Source organism: Petaurus breviceps, unplaced genomic scaffold (assembly GCF_028583685.1).
Source record: "Petaurus breviceps papuanus isolate PSGF00001 unplaced genomic scaffold, PetGlider_PUasm1.0 90701, whole genome shotgun sequence".
In the NCBI taxonomy this organism is placed as follows: Eukaryota; Metazoa; Chordata; class Mammalia; order Diprotodontia; family Petauridae; genus Petaurus; species Petaurus breviceps.
In genome coordinates this window covers 10,378,902-10,396,664 of record NW_027187316.1, presented here as the reverse complement: position 1 = coordinate 10,396,664, position 17,763 = coordinate 10,378,902, and the positions used below count along the sequence as shown (strand labels likewise).

The 17,763-nt window shown below is 39.4% G+C and overlaps 1 pseudogene; it reads left to right on the top strand.

The window, feature by feature from the left end:
• The first annotated feature begins 11,745 nt into the window (after nucleotides 1-11,745).
• Nucleotides 11,746-15,285, top strand: LOC138144605 (H-2 class II histocompatibility antigen, E-S beta chain-like; annotated as a pseudogene).
• Nucleotides 15,286-17,763: the final 2,478 nt, after the last annotated feature.

The window sequence follows — 17,763 nt, the reverse complement described above, 5'->3', positions numbered from 1 at the left end:
TGCTGGATCCTGGTTGGAAGAGCAGTGAAGGTGAAAACCAAGTGAGGACTGTGGTCAGAGAGGAAGACATTTACTCATTGTTACATAAAACCAGTCTAGGATGGGGCAGCTCGGTGGTGCAGTGAATAGAGCACCAGCCCTGGAATCAGGAGGACCTGAGTTCAAATCCAACCTCAGACACATAACACAAAAAACTAGCTGTGTGACCTTGGGCAAGTCACTTAACCCCAATTGCCCTCCAAAAAGCAAAAAAAAAAAACAGTCTAGGAGAGAGTATAGCAAACTGATGAGCCAATTCCATTTTCATGGGCTGTGAGACTAAAACCTGAGTCTTTATTATCTGAGCAACTCTGAAGGGATCTCTGGTGAAATGAGTGGGTGAGCCTTGTGAGACATGCTAAGGTGCAAATCTGCCTATGAGCTCAAGCACTGACCTTACGTCTATTTGTAGAGATTTCCATATTTGTGTTTGTACTGGAGGGAAAGAAGTATAGAAGAAAATTTCATTGATTTTGGATGGACAGGGGGTCACTACAGAATTGGGAGAAAGCTTCTATTTCCTACCATTTGGACCCACCACCCTATTGGAGACTGTCTCCCTCAGTAAAAAGCAAAGATGTCTCTGTTTCAGCAAAATCAGAGACCCAGTAGAAGATTTCTTTTCCTACTTTGGGAAACAATGATTACAGCTGCCCTTGTGTTTTGCCTCAGGGGTGATGAGGAGACAGCAGTCTCCTTTCTGTTTTAGCAAGAGGTATATATATAATCACAGGTAGTCTCTGGCACCTGCAATTCAGACCATCATCCCTTCCTGCACCAATCTTCCATTCCTCGCATATGAGGCTCCCAGATGGTGTGGAGACTGCAGTGATGGACCAAGTCAGGAGACTTCTAGTAGGTCATTAGGCAGGTCACTCAATATCTTCCAGTCTGTTTCCCTGAATGTGTAAACTGGGATAATAATAGCACATATCTCACAGGGTAGGTGTGAAGATATACTTCACACAAATAATTTGTTCAAAGTGCTTCTTTTGCAAACCTTAAAGCACTACATAAGTGCTAGCAATTATTTTTAAGACATGCACCATCCCCTCTGGTTCCCAAAATATTGTTTTCTCTTGCTGCACTATTTCCCCTTCATATCACACTCTTCTCTTTTTTCATGGTTGAAGAGAGGATAGAAATGATTAATTTTACTTTCTGGGGCAGTGCCCTCCTGGCTCCAGACCAAATTGAATTCCCCAAGCAAAGAAGAAGAAGAAAACCCTTTCCTTTTACCAAGTGGCACAGAAGAAAAAACTCCTCTTCTTCTCTAGAGAGAGATGAGCTGTTGGCATATTCACTTACCCACAGATAGGTGACCCTCATGTCAATGTAGAGATGAGATCTACCAGCCAGAGACCAGCTTAGCCCACCAGCCAGGCTCCCTGGGAAGCTGGGGTGAAGCCAAGTGAGTGCAATGTTCTTAGCAAAGACAGAAATGCATGTGTGTGTGTGTGTGCACCTGCAAGTGTGTGCTTTTCCAATTTAACCTAACAAAGGATTTAAGTGCTATAGACATGGAGTTTTTATAATTTTCCTTATCTGTAAAATGAGAATAACAATAGCACCTACCTCACAGGATTGTTGTAAGGGTTAAATGAGATAATAATTATAAAGTATTTAGCACAGTCCCTGGAACATAGGACTTACTCTATGAATGTTTGTAAAAATAATAATTATCAGTAATAAATAACAAATAATAACCACTGTTATAGCTAACATTCATTCATATAGTAATGTTAATATAATAAGTAATAATATATTTATTGTTAGAAGTAGTACTAATATGATGCTTTAGCTGTGGTTCATTCCAGCTGTTAACCTAGACTCAACAGAGTGATTACATTTCTTTGTCAGTGTTGAACAGCTTAATCTCTTGAGGATTCTAGGTAAATCTTCCTCCTTTGACATGTTTACTATTCTTTTCTTGGTAGAAATGAATCCTACATTCAAAAAGTACACAATCAGAAGAGTAAGAAAGGACTGTTACATTCAAAGTACTTGATATAATGCAAAACAGCAGGTAAGAAAGTGAGTAAAAGTGGCCCATTATCACAACTTTAGGCCTCAAGTCACTTATGCCCCTTCTTTCCTGGGAGCAACAATTGGTGTAATTATTTAAGAGATGAGAAAACTGGGTCCCAGGGACACAGCGACTTCTCTGAGCAGCCCAGCAGCCCATATCTCCAAGACTCCCTCTCCAGTTCTCCATCCAATTCCCCCCCCCAAAAAATAAAGTGAAAGAGTTGGATATTTGGAAGTCAGATATTTTTTGTACCACTACTTAATAGATACATAAGGTGCCAGAGCAGAAGAGGACCTTCTAGATCCTCTAACTCAATCCCTTCATTCTACAGAGGAGGAGGAGGAGATCCTTGTTGAGGAGATCCTAAGTGTCTCCTACACAGGCATGAGCCTGGGTAGCCAAAATGCTGGGCTCTGAACCCAGGGCTAGAGATATCCAAGAAATTATTCTTCCCACTTAACTAAACTGCCTCCACTCTGTGAATGAACCAAACATTCAAACAAATGATCACCTTCCAAAATAGTGCAGTTTGCATGCAGGAATGTAATTTGAACTTCATTTTATTTCATTTCAAGTTGTGAAAATTCCAACACTTAAATTTTTCTAAGCAGTAAACAGTTACAATTTGAAATGAAATAAAATGAACTTCAAATCACATGCTTGGATTCAAATGCTCCTAATGGGGAAGATGATCATTGTTTGTGAATTCCCTATAATCTAGAAGACATTTCTGGAGCCAGAGGCTATTAGGAGTACTCTTTGAGCTCTAAGAGTCTTGCATATTTCCAATATTACACTTTAAGTCAGTGTAATTCTTATCTGACATGACCAAATGTAAAAGAAATGAAACATTAGGAATAGGCTGGACAATTAGACTCAGGAGCAGAGGTAATTGCATAAAAGAAATATGAAATACAATGATATTGTCACTATGAAAGAATCCTTGGAGATCATCTTATTGTTCCCCTGAATTTCATATTATATTTATATCATGATAATAATTCTATACATCTAAGCTATTCTTACACTAAATTTTTGTTTCCAGCTATGAATTATCTTCCTCTTTTCATCCCACTGCCAGTCATTAAGAAGTTAAGAAATATAATACATAATACACACATGAAAGCATATATACTATACTTGTAATCTGGTGGGTCCAGAAGAAAAAGAAACTATGGAAGACAAAAATTCATCTTTTTGAAAGGAAACTTTTGATGCCCTGGTAGGAGTTCCCTAAATGGTCAACAATATATCCCAGCTTCTAAAACAGCAAGGGGCAAAGGGACTGAAAGGAGCAGAATCTGTGGTTCTAAGACTTATGCTCCTCATTTCCATTGATGAGCTCAATTAGCAGAACTATGCTTGGCCCTGTGAGGGAGTGAAACTCTCAGAGTCCCATGAGATGGGGAGTTGTAGGACTGGGTAATCCCTCTGCAGGCCTCCTCTTGGGGTCTCTAGGTAAACTCCAGCCAGCTATTCAGGAGCTGTCCAAACCCAAGAGGAAGAAAAGATAAAATATGAATAATTTAATCATCATCCCAGAAATGTAATTTATCCATTTGGAGGTCATGAGATCTATATCACTGTTCCCAAGCAGGAGAATAATTGCATCATGTCAAACTGATGTGATTCAATCCTGCTTATAAATACCCACAGGACTTATTCTTTTATTTTAATGTCTGAAAACCATTACTAACTGGAAAGTCTTTCTTCTGTATAATCCAGAAATCATGTTTCAGAACAAACCTAGTTTGGTGACCCCAGTGAAGGCACAGAAGAGCTGATCACAATATCTTCAAACAACCCCCACCACCACCACCAGCTCCACATTTATCCTTTAGTTTTCTTTCATTCCTGTTAATGAAGTCCATCTGTTTGTTTGAACCACACCCAGAGACAATGGGATATAATGGGGAAAAAAAGCCAGATTGAGAGTCACAGCACTCAGGTTCATATCCATACTCTTACTGTGTTACCTTGGGCACTCATCCTTCTTCCCTACCTTGCCTGGATTTCAGTTTCCCCAACTACAAAATAAAGGGAATTTTATTAGATTTATATTTTTACTTCCATCACTATGGTCCTATTAATATTATATTTAAATAAGTCACTTCAAGAAGACTATATAAAAGCAAGAAATTATGTCTCTATTAACTTGAGTCATATAAGACAATGCAAAAAATATTAAATGTACCTGGGTTAAAAACTGTTGTGTTGGGCCAGCGAGGTGGTACAGTGAATAGAGCATCAATCCTAGAGTCAGGAGGACCTGAGTTCAAATCCGGCCTCAGACACTTAACACAAAACTAGCCGTGTGACCTTGGGCAAGTCACTTAACCCCAATTGCCCTGCCTTCCCCCCTCCAAAAAAAAAGCATAAAAACAAAAATTTAAAAATCCGTTGTGTTTCAATAATAGGAAGTCACTAGAGATAATTCCAGGAAAATATCCTAATCAGCAAAGGGGAAAGGGGAGAATACATCACAAAGATCCCTTGGTTCTTAGTTCAAAGGATTCCATTTCACCTGAAATAAGAAGCATATTTTTTTTCTGTGCTTATCTTTTTCTAACCAATACATGGTAAGAGAGAGATAGACAGATACAGAGAGAAAGAGATAGACAAACAGGGAGAGAGAAAAACTGAGATTAGCAGTCTCCAGATGGCCCTAATAAGCAATATCTTTTTCACCTAGTTCCACAACACAGTCACTCCTGAACCACAGATATAGGTGGGTCAGTTTTCCCTACATAGACTGGTATTTCTATTAGACCTAAGGTACCCTACCTCTTCTGGGTTGTTGTGGTTGTGGTGATTATGGCTTCTAAAATACACATTCAGTTCATTAATATTCTCCTTTTTTCTATGTTGTATGGTTTTACGAATGCAATTTTTCCCCTGAGGTCTGAATGCCAGAAATCTTGTTATACTAATTCAGCATTAACATTTTCTTTCACATAATTATTAATTGTTTCTCTGATATTTTGTTTATTTTTAATCTATTCAGTATTTAATATTCCATTGTTTAATCTCCACTTGGTCTGTGTCTTTTTGTGTGTCCCCTGAAGTGATTACTATTTTAATTTTGTTAGAGTTTATGAAGGATGTGTTTACAATTCCTGACATTTTACTTTTGTGCACAATATCTCTGTGACCTAACAGGTGTTTAATTTTTGAAAAAGAGAAATATATATATATATACTACATATAAATACACACATATACACATACACACATGTATGCACACACGTCTGTATATATATACATTCCTTAGTTGTCTCATTTAAAAGACACCATACATCATTTAGCTTTAATTTCTCTAGCAATTTGTCTACTTTTATATGTTTGCTAATATGTTGAGTTTGAGATGAAATATTATGATTTTTTAGCTAAAGCTTTATTAATGTCTTTCATTTTTACATTACTCATATTTCAGAGAGTATACCTCTTCATCCTCCCTACCAAAGAACAACCCCATATCAAAAATTAAACAAGGGGAAAGTTCTGCAAGAATAACCAACACACCAAAAAACTTTAACTACATATTTCACTTCCATAGTTCTCTACCTTTGCAAAGAATGTGAGGGTGAAGGTAGAAAAGAGATATTTCTCATTTCTTTTCTTTAGGGACAAGCTTCTTCAATATAACTTCACAACATTCAGTTTTCATTGCATGAGTATTGTTATTTCCATAATTTCTGTAGTCCTTGAGTTTATTATTTTGGTTATTATTATTATATTATCTGCTTACTTCACTTTATATCAGTTCATATAAGTCTTCCCGTACTTTTCTGAACTCATCATCAAAACTGCTTTTTAGGGCTCAGTAACACTACATTTTATAGTAATGATTTCTCACCTACACAATAATTTTCTTAGTTTTAAAAAATATGTATTTATTAATACCTTCCCCCTCCATTAATACCTTTTCCTCTTCTTCTCATCCTATGTAACAAATAACATTTTGAAAGGCAAAATATGGGAAAAGGAGAAAATCACTATAACTGATCCATATATAAAAAATCCTACAAATGATTGTAGTGGGTCAAGCTTATATATCTTCTACTTTTGCAAAGTAGTGGCATAGAAGTGTCTTCTCATGTCTTTTCTTTCAAGTCATACTTGTTCTTCAAACTTTGAGAGCATTCACTTTTGATGTGTGTGTTTGTGTGTGCAAATATGATTGTTCTCCCCATTTTCACTGTTCTAGTCATTATGTATATAGTTTTCCTAGCATTGCTTATTTCAGTCTGCATCAATTCATTTAGATTTTCCATCCTTTTTCTGTATTCATCATGTTCCTAACTTATTTCATCAGAATGCAATATTCCATCAATTCATATTAAAAGGTTTGTCTAGCCATTTCTCAGTTGATGAACATCTACTTTGTTTCTAATTCTTTGTTATCAAAAAAAGTCTTTCTATAAATATTTTGGTATATATGGGAAATTTCTTCTAATCAATGGCCTTCTTGGGCTACAAACTGACCAATGTGATTGCTGAGTCAAAGGGTGACATTTAGTCACTTTACTTGCATGATTATGATTTGCTTTCCAAAATTGTCATATGTATCTCCAGCTCTACCAACAATGCATTAGTATGCCTATCTTCCCACAACCTCTCCAACATTGACTATTGCCATTTTTTGTCATCTTTGCCAATATTCAGGGTATGAATTGAAACCTCAGGCTTGTTTTAATGAGCATTTCTCTTTTAATGAATGATTTGAAGCATTCTTTCTTGCAACAGCCTTCTAATTACACCCCTTGCCTCAAGTCTCTGCTTACTGAAGTCCATTTTCCACACAACTGCTAAAGTAATTTTCTTAAAATGTAGGTCTGACCATGTCACACATAGACTCCCAGACATACATTGATTAAATTTAAATGACTACCTCTGCTTTGCAGTTAAAGTCCTTCACAATGTGGATTCTTCCTATATTTCCTGCCTTCTTTCACATCTTTATATTCCATGCTCTCCAATCCTGCCATGCTGAGTTACTTAGTGATTCTTACCTATAATAATCCATCTCTGTGCCTTTGCAGAGGCTATTCCCCATGTCTGGAATGCTCTTACTTCTCATCTTCAGCTCCCACAATCCCTGGCTTTTTTCAAGACTTAGTACAACTGCCACCTTTGAAGGAAGCTTTTCCCCCTGGTCCTCTTAGCAGCTAGTCTTCTCCCTACAGCTACTTATATATTTTATTTACCTATTGGGGTATCTGTTATCCTCCAAATAACGATGCAAATTATTTAAGGGCAGGGACTGATTTTGTTTTTTCTTTGTAGATCCAATTGTTGGCACAGTGTGAGTCACATAACCTGAGATACACATATAATAAATGCTTATTGATTGATTGATTAATACAACATTGTATTAACCATTGCCAAATTGATGGCATTTACATTTTTCTGATTCCCAATTACTACAAGAAGAGAGTGCTACTGTAATATTTTGGTGTATATGGGCCTTTATTTTTGTCACTGAGTTCCTGAGAGACCTAGACCTGGGGAGAGGGGGGAAGGGAGAGACAGGATCAAAGACACAGGCATTGTAGTCACTTTTTCCCCTTATTTTAAATGGCCTTCCAAAATGATTTGAACAATTCACAGTTTTAAGAGCACATTAGTGGACACGTCTTTGTACAACTTCTCAAATATTGACGAGTTTCATCTTTTATCATCATTGTCAGTTTTATGGTTGTGAAGTAAAAATTCAAGGTTGTTTCGATTTGCATTTTCCTTATTATTAATTATCTGAAATATTCTTTCATATGATTGTTGATAGTTTCAATTCTGCTTTTAAGAACTACTCAGTCTTTGACAGTTTATCTGCTGGGGAGTGACTTTTGGTTCTAAATTTGTATTAGTTGTCAATATACCTTTAAAAATAGATCCTTGTAAAGATATTTGAAACAAAGACTTTTCCAGAGCAGAGAAAAACCATGACAAGCAAGGAGACAGGTTGGTCATTTTCTCCAGACCCTTTGGACTTTCTAATATTCCCTAAAAGAAATTACATATTCAATATGGAGTAATTACAACTGAACTTTAATGTAGCCCCAGCTTTGTGAGTTCTGTACCTATGTGTACTGCTATGAAGAAGAGAGGCTCAGGTAGAGTTCACCAGTTGGTGACACACGGGGGACCTGGAATTCTAGAACTATGTTTAGAGAAATCCTGGAAGAGAGAAGCTTGTAATTAAAGCTAGTGACCATTTCAACTATCTACCACATGGGACCAAATATAGGAAGGATCAAGTAGGTCACCCAGTCTCTGAGTGGTGATTCACCTTCCTTTTAATCCTCAACCCAATTAGCTCTGGATGCCTACAATATGAATTGAAAGATGGGAGTGGTGTTTCTTCCCATCTCCAGTCAAGAACTGATGGGCATCTTGGTGAGACTGTAATTATAGGTAATATTGCTTTCCTCCTCATTTGCCTATTAAAGAGGGATTAATTCAAAGCCTGTATCTTCATTAAAATAGTGGATAATTTCTTGTCACTTTAGGAGATGGTTGAATTCAGGAGGCAATTCTAATTAGACCTTGACAGCCAGGTATAGGATATGGGGACTTCTTCCCATGCCAATGCACTACACCCACCCACCTTTTTGACTGTCCTTTCATTGTTATAATTTCATTCCCCCCATCTTTCACAGAGAAGAAAATTTGGTGGCTATTAAATCCTATCTGTTGTCATTAATCATAGTGTAGAGAGAGATTTGAGAAGAGATTTGGATCTATGTTGAGGAAAGAGGTACACATCCCTACTTTATAAAACTAAGGCATGAAGGGAAGAAGAGTAGACTTCAACTAATTTGAAAGACTCAAATGCAAAAGAGTAACCTATTGAAATCATATTTCACATGGATAAGTGTAATTTTCCACAAACAGGTGAGCCTATAAGTAGAGAAAAGTATCATATGTGTGCACATACATATGGACAACAAAAATCTAATAGATCACAAACACCCTCTTGGGCAAAAATGATACATACCCAAGAAATGATAAGCAGCCTTTCTGGTTCACACTCTCCATTTCTAGCAAATAACTGATTCATTTATTGGTCTACAGAGAAAAATATGGAACTCTACTGTTTCCCTCATTTGCCTATGGGGTGTCCTAAACTTTAGATTATAATATCCTTAATAGCAGGGACTAATTTTGCCTCATTTTGTATACCAGCACTTAACATATTGCCTGGTATATAATAATGTGCTTAATAAATGTTTATTGGTTTATTGATTTATTAATTGACTTTTGCAAAAGAAATCTTTTTTCAAGTCCTTACATGCCTTATAATTAAGGTAGCCAAATAAGCCTAGAGGGCTCCAGTAGCCAAACATAGTTCCTATCAGCCATCTCTTTTGTTCAGATTACCAGTGCAGCATCCTGAAATGGAACTAGATCTGCCTACAAATTTTACATGCAGAAACAAAATCTCTGTGTTTTCATTACTAATGGGAACCTCCCCTTCCTCCCCCATTCAGTGACATATAAGAAAAACATTATGTCTATAATATATATGTGGAATCTTTTTTTCCATTCAAGCCTTATATGTAGAAAAGAAGAAGAAGAAGAAAGACTCTCTCCAAAGCACAATCCTTACAAATTTATGTCAGGAAGCTCTAAACATTCAAATATTCATTCAGAGACACTTCATGAGTATGCAGAGACTCTTTCCAAGAGTAAAGAAACTTCCCCAAACACCCACCTTCCCCTCCCTCACCTGGCAAAAAGTGCGGTAAATAATGACTCAGATTGGCTAGAGGAAAGAAGGAGGAGGGTCAACCAAAAAAAAAAAGTCGACCAAATTTTTCCACAGTCTTCCACAAGCCTTTACAAATGACAGCCTTGGTCAGATCAACAAACATTATCTACAAACCCCTATCTTACTCCTGGATTTCTTCTGGAGTTGTTGGGCAACAAACACCATATCTACCATTCCTCAGCCCTTTCTGTAGTCACAATGACTCTCAGGTAAATGACTACCTTCCTATTAAGTAGGTTTCTGACAAGAATTTTACCAGCAATTACTAAGAGAGAAACACCCTCCCCCGCCTTCTGATTGTCACAAGACAGCTTATTTCCTTTTCCTTTATAGAGATGGACAATGGAGGCATCCCTGAACTCCTGGAAGATAACCTCCTCTTTTGATATAATCCAAAAGATTTCATTCAGTTTTTGTATGAGAAGTGAACCCCCTGCCTCATAAATTTCACCTGGAAAAAGGCAGCACCAGGTGCTTTGCTACATGATGGCATTCGACACCTCTTATTCTGTTGGAAGTTCAGGTGGAGAAGAACTGACTTGAACCTAAGGATCATGCCACTATCACTAATCTATGTGGCTACAACAGCACTGAGTACTTCAGATACACCATAGGTATTTGGCCCATACGTAGCTTTCAGGGAATCATAAAAGTGCTTTGGATTGTTACTATCAGCATAAAACTGAATTTTATATGCCTTCTTACTGAGCCAAAAAGCCTACATCTGTCTAAGTTTGTCTTGTGCTTTACTTTTAAAAAAAAAAATCATTATTAATTTATTTATTTTTACTTGTCAACCTTCACTTCCACAAGATTTTGAATTCCATATTTTCTCCCCATCTCTCCCCTCCCCTCACCCCAAGACAGTGTGCATTCTCATTACCCCTTCCTCCAATCTACCCTCCCTTCCATCACCCCACTTTCTCTTAGGCCCTTCCCTTCTCTTTTCTTGTAGGGCAAGCTATCTTACTTTCTTACTTACTTACTTGCTTTCTACACCCCATTGCCTGTATATCTTATTTCCCAGTTGCATGGAAAAACAATGTTTAATATTGATTTTTAAAACTTTGAGTTCCACATTCTCTCCCTTCCTTCTTCTCCATCCACCCTCATTGAGAAGGTAAGCAATTTGATATAGGATTATACATGCGTAGTCTTGTAAGACACTTCCATTAACAATCACATTATGAAAGACTAACTATATGACCCTCTATCCTGTCCCACTCTCCATTTATTCTATTCTCTCCTTTGATCTGTTCCTCCTCAAAAGTATTTGCTTCTGATTACCCTTTCCCCCAATATCCTGTCCCTTCTATTATCCCTCCTCTCTTATCCCCTTCCACCTGCTTTCCTGTAGGATAAGATGGATTTCTATATCCAGTTGAGTGTGTATGTTATTGCCTCCTTAAGCCAAATTCAATGAGAGTAAGGTTTACTTATTCTCTCTTACCTCCCACCTCTTCCCCTCCATTGTAAAAGTTCAATGACCAACCTCTCCCTAGTGTGGAGATGTCTGCATCTATCAAATGGAGCATGTTGGCTATCATCATCAACAACAACTTAGAAAACAACATATTGATATTATCTATTTGTATTGTATTTTTATTTATTTCACTAAATATTCCTCAATTACATTTTAATCTGGGTTAATCTTGGGTCACACAGGAGTGGTGTCTGTCACATGAGACCTGTGGGCTATATTTGCCACCTCTGCTGTACAGTCTATGAAAAGGAGTCTGGAAAGGGAGACTGGAGTCTGGGAGTAAAGCACTTGAAGTGCCCAAGAGAGGAGGGAAGATTTGTTTCTAGAGCCAACAAGGACAACCAGAGGTCACTGAGCTGGCAGAGTAGTGGTGAAAGAGACTGATATGCTCATACCTTTCCTTTAGGACAATCATCTTGAACGATGTACCTGGTTTGGATTAGAGTGCAGAGAGACCATATAACTATGATTCTTCTGGCTGGAGTGATTATGGAAGGTTTACTGGAGGTGGTGACATTTGAGCTGAGCCTGGAAAGACAGGTAGTGTTGTGCTGAGTAGAGATGAGAGAGAGGGAATGCCATGTCTGAGAGGATGAGCACAAAAGGTAGCAAGAAGATGATCAATTAAGAAGCACTATTGTGTGACATGCACTGGGAATACAGAGGAAAAAAAAACAAAGCAAACAAACAAAAGTCAGAGTTCTTGCTCTCAAGACACTCACTTTCCATCAAGGGAAAGGATATATACAAACTAACATATATATGTATGTATATATATATATATATACTCACACAAATTATATGTACATACATACACACACACATACATATTCAGTGAAAATGTAGGGCAGTTTTTGGAGGGAGGGTACTAGCAGGAAATGCTTCGTGTAGAAGGAGGAATGTAAGTTGAGTCTGGAACAAAAGGATTCTAGGAGTCAGTAATGACGAAAGAATGCATTCCAGACCTGGGAGACAGCCAGTCCAAAGGCACGGAAATAAGAAATGATGGAGAATTGGGTGGGAGGAGCAATAAGAAGGCCCTGGAATTTGACTGGACTTGAAGAGTGCAGGAACATAATGAGACTTGAAAAGGTAGGTGGAGGCCTCCTTGGGAAGGCCTTGACAAGCCAAGCAGAGTAAAATTTTATATTTTATCCTAGAGGTAATGGGGAGACACTAGAGTTTATTGAACAAGGGAGTAGCACTGCAGGCCTGCACTAAAGGAAAATTGTTTTGGCCACTGGGTGGAGAAAGTGTTGAAATAAAGACAGACATATAGGGGTTGGGGAGACCCATTAGGAGGCAATTGCAATAGTCCAGGATCTGAACCAAGAAGAAAATAGAAAGAAGACTAGAAAGAAGAGCCCCATTGCTGTGGGAACACAGATTCTTTGGAGACATACTGAGTAAAGTGGGTTCAGAGATCAGGGAAGAGCACTTAGGCTGGACATTGGGTATAATTTCCTTGCAATGTTTGTGCTGGGTTGCTTAGGTGTAGACTCACTCCGGAGGTGGAGCAAGGAATGGACATGTTGAAAGGCGGCTGTGGGTGCAAAGAAAGAAATACTAGCCTGGGAAGACCTTCTAGTCTCCTAATTTGTCACCTCACTGGGGCTAGGGGAAGGATGGGTGGCTCAAAATGGTAGAGTTAGGCATGCCCACAGAGATCAGCCTGATTCTTAGAAGAGATTAGCACATATTGCCACTTTTGACCTGGATACCTAGTCAGGGTTTGGGGGTAGCTTCAATGCCAGACAGAGCTCACATGCCTCTAGGTCCCTGCAGAGCACTTTCTGGAGCAAATGTAGGCTGAGTGTCACTTTGTCAATGGGACTGAGCATATGCGATTTATGGGGAGACCCATTTACAACCACCAGGAGATCCCTTGCTTCAACAGGGACGTGGGGGAGTTTGTGGCCTTGATCGAACTGGGGTAGCCCATTGGGAGGCAAATGAACAGCCTGTTGGAGATCCAGGAGGAAGCGAGCACCCAGGTGGCTTGGTGCAGAGACAGTTATAGGTTGTTGGAGTCCTCCTGGAAGCAGAGGAGTGGGGAGTGGGAGCGACAGGAGGGAAGGGGAAAGGGAAGAGGGGAGATGAAGAAAGGAAAGGAATGGAGAAGAAAGGGAAAGGGATGAAGACAGAAATGGGAGGGGAAGGAAGGAAAGGAGGATGAGATGAAGAAAGGACAGGAGATCAGTTGAGGAGGGAAGAGAGAAGGGAGTGTGAAGGGAGCAATGAATGGAATGTGAAGAAAGGGGAAGGCAGAGTGAGGGCAAATGGGAGAAGGAAAGGGAGGGAAAGGAGGGGGAAGAAATGAGGGTTTTATTTTGAGCTTGTCTAATTCACAGGGACCTGGTCATACCTCTGCCTATCCCAGGGCCATCTGGCTTCCAAAGACACCCTTCTACCCAGAGATTTCTTCAGTGGATTGACAGGGGAGAGGCTCTGGGAAGGAACCTGTTGTAAAGCTGAGAAACTTTTGTAATCAGAAAATCCACCTGCTCATAATTTTGATCCATTTCCGTGAATGCAGATGAGTCCAAGGACTCATGGGGCTACTTCTTGCTGTCTAAAATATCTAGTTGAATGAAAACCTTGCCCACACCTTGACCTTGAGGAAAAAGGGATTTCTGAGTCTGATTTTGGATGAGGGGACAGAGGTGGGGCCTGGATGAGGAAGATTTGCTCTGGCTCTCTCACTCAGGATCTTTCTTTTTTCTTCTAGTTGAGCCTGAAGTGATTCTGTATCCATCAAATATGGTTCCCCTAGCATAGCCAAGCCAGCTTGTATGTTTTGTTACTGGTTTCTGTCCTAGGGACATTGAGGTCAAGTGGTTCTTGAATGGTCAGGAGGAGACAGCTGGGGTTGTGTCCACAGAACCAATCAGCAATGGACACTGGACCTACAAGATCCTGGTGGTGATGGAAATGATTCCCAAGCATGGACAAGTCTACACCTGCCAAGTGGAACACTCCAGCCTTCAGAATTCTGTCATAGGGTGAGAAGCAGCTCCTGATCCTTCAGACCCAGTATTCCTCAGGGCATGGCAGCTTCTAATTCTGGTCTCCTGTTGCCCATTATCTTCCTCTACAATATCATCTGCTTTCCCCCAGTGCAACCTCTTGCTTGTAGTACTGAGCTGAGGACTATGGGGATCTAGGATCTTGGCATCCTCAGTGGCCCCAGCCCTAGAAACTAGCCTGCTTTGGGGACTCTGTAATCAGCTTATATGTTCCTTTCCACTGAGATAGAGGAACTAGGTTTCTCTTCCTTCTTCTCTTTAACCAACTTCTCAGGCTCTCAGACTTGTCTGCTCACCACATTAGGATGGTTCCTAGAGGGGAAATTGTGATTCTTGGTGTGTCTTCTCCTAAGCACAGTATACATCTGCCCAGGGAAAGATGGTGAGTGGAGTCGGGGGCCTTGTGTTAGGGCTAATCTTCCTTGGGGTTGACCTCACTGTTCACCTTAGGAGTCAGAAAGGTGAGAGACTGGTGGGATGGCCCTGAGACCCTCATATTCTCTCCAAGGGAGGAGGTGATGTCTGGATTTGGCTGGGGCTATGATTCTGGTACAGGGGTGAGAAGGTCCTCTGGCTCTGACTGCAACTCTTCATCATCTTGACTTTAAAAAAGGAGCTGAGCAGACCAGATCCCAGGCCTCAAAGGGCTTTGGAGAACCTAATTTCACAAAGGCAGCTCTTTGAGATATCTTATGTCCCTGCTCTGAGAGCCCACACATCCCTGGAAGCACAGAAGGAGCTTCTTATTCCACTTTGCTCAGATGCTCTGCTTTCTTCCCTTTTATGGATCATGGATTCACAAGGGATTTGTGTGAATAGTTCTGTCAAATCTCCCAGGATGCCAAGAACAACAATTAACGGGTAACTTCCTTTACCCAGGTAAGGCTTGGTTTTTAATAACAACCGCCTTTTCTCAATAGATTTTGAAGCTAAGTAAAATCTTGGACTATGAGGGGAAAGAAGTGGTGGTATTTATGGGATAAGGGCCCTGTAAGTGACTCACCACTGTCTTATGATAGTCTCCATGTGATCTCTGAGGCTGTGTGTCCCCTGGAACTGGTCCTTCTCCTCCAAGCATCTCTCCCAAACATGGAAGCCACCTGCCTGTACCAGGAAGCTAGCACTGCTGAGCCCTTCCCTGGAGTAACTCCTTCCTGTCTCTGGATTCTCCATGCACTCCCTCTCACTGTATGTCTCCTGTTGTGTTTGACCAGCTGCCCACACAGGGCCTTGGACAGTGAGGGTGAGATCTGTGCTTCACACTTATAGACATGTATGATACTATTTTGGTCATTTTTATTCCTTAAGTCTTTTCTCCAGTAAATCAGAAAAGCAAGATTCCCCTGGTATTGAGCAAGAAGGAAATAGCAAAAGTGGGGAGAGAGAAGAAACTTCAGTATAACCATGCATCTGTGGTGTCCATATGGTTAATCCCTCCAAAGGGATCACACAGCCTCTCCAAGCTTTGTTGTCTACGTGACTTTTCTACTTGTCCTCCCATAAACCTTTCATAGAGGTCTACCCAAGTGTGCTGGTAGCCTTCCTTTCATGACTTAATGTCATGTGGGTGGCACTGAATCCCATAGGCTGTCCACTGGTCATCTGTCACAATTCCTACATGAGAGCCTCACTCCCCTTTGTAGTCACACATCTCCATTGATATCTTTTGTGTTTATTCTCCCCCTCAGTTCTTTAAATTTGGTAATATGCTACACATACACACACACACACACACGGTGTGCCTCAATATCTCCCTCTTTTCAATTCAAAGGTTTTTTTAGTTTATTTAATATTTTATTTTCCCCAGTTACATGTAGAAGAAAATTTTAATGTTCATTTTTAAAACTTTGAACTCTGAATTCTCTCCCTTCCTACCTCCCCTCCCACCTGATTGAGAAGGAAAGCCATTCAATATAAGTTATAGGTGCATAGACATGCAAAACATTACTATAAAAGTTATATTTTGAGGTTTTGGGGGGGTTGCTTTTTTGGAGAGGAGAAGATAGGGCAATTGGGGTTAAGTGACTTGCCCAAGGTCACATGGCTAGTGTTAAGTGTCAGGCCGGATTTGAGCTCAGGTCCTCCTGACTCCAGGGCTGGTGCTCTATTCACTGCACCATCTAGCCGCCCCCTGGAGTATTGTATTTCTAAGAATAACTAAGTCATTCATAATTTATCATCTTAAAACACTGCTGTACCTTGTACACAGTACATTCACTTTGTGTGAGCTCATGCTAGTCTTTCCAGGTTTTTCTGAGAGCATCCTGCTCATAATTTCTTATAGTACAATAGTATTCCATCATAATTATATACCACAACTTGTTAAGCCATTCCAAAATTGATGGGCATACCCTCAATTTCTAATTCTTTGCCACGAGAAAAGAGCTGCTATAAATATTTTTGTACATATAGGTCCTTTTCATTTTTTTTTTAGTTCTTTTGGGATACAGACCTAGCAGTAGTAAGACTATGTCAAAAGCTATGTGTGATTTTATAGCCCTTTGGACATAATTCTAAATTGCTCTGCAGAATGGTTGAATCAGTTCACAACTCTACCAACAATACATTAATGTCTCATTTTGTTAATTTACTTTTCTGTCCTATTAGTCAATCTAACAGGTATGAAATAGTACCTCAGAATTATTTTAATTTGCATTTCTTCAATCAATAGAGCATTTTTAAATATAGGTATAGATAGCTTTGATTGCTTCATCTGAAAACTGATTGTATCTTTTGATCATTTATCAATTGTAGAATAGCTCTTAATTTTACACATTTGACTCATTTCTCCATGTTTGAGAAATAGAGAAACTTCCTTCAAATTTTTTTCACAGTTACTATTGCTAGCTGTATTTCTCTCCATCCTAATGCCCCATTTATTCTATTCTCCCTCCCCTCTCACCCTGTCTTTTTTCAAAAGTGTTTTGCTTCTGACTACCCCCTCCCCTAATCTGTCCTTACTTCTGTCACACACACACACCCCTTCCCCTCCTACTTTTGTGTAGAGTAAGATAGATTTCTATACATGATTGAGTGTACGAATCATTCCCTCTTTTAGGCAATTCTGATGGGAGAAAGGTTCATTCTCTCCATCTCACCTCCCCCCCTTCCTCTCCACTGTAAAAGCTTTTTCTTACTTCTTTTATGCGAGATAATTTACCCCATTCTCCCTCTCCATTTCTCCTTGTCTCAGTACATTCCTCTCTCACCCCTTAATTTTATTTTTAAGATATAATCCCTTCATATTCAACTCACACCTGTGCCTTTTGTTTATATATGTTCCTTTTAGCTACACTAATTATGAGAAAGTTTTTATGAATTAAAAATATCATCTTCCCATGGAGGATTGAAAACAGTTTAAACTTATCTAATCCCTTATGATTCCCCTTTCCTGTTTACCTTTTAATGCTTCTCT